Source organism: Mixophyes fleayi, chromosome 1, assembly GCF_038048845.1.
Source record: "Mixophyes fleayi isolate aMixFle1 chromosome 1, aMixFle1.hap1, whole genome shotgun sequence".
NCBI lineage: Eukaryota > Metazoa > Chordata > Amphibia > Anura > Limnodynastidae > Mixophyes > Mixophyes fleayi.
The window spans coordinates 93,299,015-93,301,630 of NC_134402.1; positions in this window are offsets into that span (position 1 = coordinate 93,299,015).

The following is a 2,616-nucleotide window of genomic DNA, read 5'->3' on the forward strand; positions in this document are numbered from 1 at the left end:
TCCCTCTCTTCAGTTAATGCGACTGGCAATCTACTTTTTGCTTTAAAATACAACCAATTAAGAAAGTGGTTTCAGTAAAAGATAAATGTGAAGCATTTTATCCTGAAGAGTCTTGTGTAGAATTGGTGAAAACTGAAAAGCTTTCCCAAGTAAGTATTATGTTCAACCCATATCTTGAAACCACATGTACAAATCTCCCTAGAAAGCTGGCCTCCTCTGTAACAGTTTGCAAGATAAACTGGTATTTCATTGTGTGTTTGCTTCATGTCTAAACCATCAAAGTGAAATGGTTCTATCTTTTCAACATATTATTTTTGGACTCGGACAGCACATACCCGAGCAGCTCTTACACTCATAAGCTTTCAGGCGCTGGTACACGCCCTTGCTGCTACCTACCAGTATGCATTTGGGCTGTTAAAGTAAACCGGAGGACTTGGAGAAAACCCAAGCAATCATAGAGAGAACATATATAAACTCCACACCGACAGCACTGTGATGCAGCAATGCTAACCACTATGCCACTGTACCCATAACCACTTAATGCAATATGAGTCTCATACTACACAATATTAATACAGTAGTGTTATCATAGTAATAAAGTACTAATAATACTTTAAAAGAGATCTAAAAAACAATATAAGTAGAAAAATAAACCATATTTCCTTGCGTTAAACAATGCATTTATGAAAACAATTCCACTTTTCAGACAGTTGCCAGGAAATTAAAACATCTCACACAGCTCACAAACCTCACTTGGTTTTGCACTTAAGATGTAGTCAGTAGATCTCAGTCTTCAATGGAGATGACAGTGGACAACATAACTTTCAACACCTTGTCGACTACATGCCTATGGCTCTTTTACTTTTGACTTTTAAACTTGGGCACCTATGTAACCAACAGTTTCATCAGACCATAAATGCATCATTTTGTCATAAAGTAAAATACTTAGTATATTACTCAGATTAACTTTGGCAAACTAACAATAAATCATTTTTAAAAAATGATGGAAATTTGTATTTTGCTGTAGAATATGATATAGAATGAAATGATCTGTGATGTGGAAAAAATTAAGATAGGTTTACTTTTGAGTAATTTCTTGTTAACATCTTTACAGTTTTAGTATTCATTTTAACATCCTAAACTAGTGATCATCAAAATGATATTCCTTTTAGGTTAAAAGTGTGAGTTGTATTGTAATTCTCATGCACTATACATTGTTTGGTCAGTAGATGTCGCTAAAGATCTCCTGTAAAGAAAATACATAAGGAAAAAAAGAGCTGCTATACAGGAAATTTCCACAATTATTATTACAATTATGTTATTATTATTTCATTTGCATTCATTAAATTAAAGAGAAGATGTTTTAAATAACATGACTGGACATTTAGTTTTATATGTCAATTAGTTTTGTTTTTAATATTGAAATTTATGAAAAAAGGAGGAAAAACAGCACTTTCCGACTCTTTCCTCCACATTTGACGACTTTGCGTGGTCGTCCGCTGGTGGGGTCCTGTCTGGAAGAAGAGACAGGACGTGCCCGCATGGTAATGGGATTAACCATTACAGCATATTGCACCATTCCCTCTCTTCTCCTCTGTCACCGCGGTCATTCTCCGTTTATAAGCAAAACTATGTTATATCTAATAACTCAATATTACATGTGGTGCCGCACTGCTCCAAGCACGGAGCACAGGAGCTCTATGTATGTCACTACATTTAGAAGAGGAAAAAATCATAATTTAAAAACTCTCCCTCAATTAAATACTTTACTTCAGCATTACAAGCATGATTTACTATTAAAACTGTTAACTGTTTGTATAAGACAAATGGGACTATATATTTATATTTTACAACAGCAACTATGAAGTAACAGATGACAACAAATTTCTCATACATCCATATGCTTTCTTTGCCCTTCAAAAAAGACTTGGAACTCATTGAGAGTGCAGGTCTTTATAAGATATAATTATTTTCCGTTCAAAACAGTTTGAAAACCCCATTGTAAGACATATAAATTATATATATATATATATATATATATATATATATATATATATATTCTTATTTAACAAATAAGTTAAGCAGATCATCAGTGGCTATAATTTTTTGGAGGGTAGGCATAAAGTGAGTTATTGGTATGCAAATTCAACCCTTGACAATAAATACTATATGGATTACTTAATTAAATAAATAATGATTCGATAAAGTAAAGATGAAGTAGGGAACCTGCTTGGTTCTTTAGAATAGACCCATCATAGCTAGCTCCCTCCAGACCCTATTAGATATACAGTGAAAAATGTGTGGGAATTGGCAATAGGCCATATGAGAGGGAAGTGGAAAAGATAATGGAGCTTCAGAGACAAAGACATAGAACGCAAACTGGAAAGTATAGCTGGTGAGATGTGTTCATGAATATAAAAGAAACCTTTGCATAAATGCATGAGGGACAGAGCGTGCACATATATGTGTGCAATAAAGTGAGAGAGATGGTTTGCATGTGAAAGAGACAACCTGTGCTTCTGTAGTATTTAACGGATCATTAAACAGCAACTAGTAGTTTTGCATGTGTAGGTGACAAGTTATATATATAAACTCCTGGGAGCTAAACATGTAACA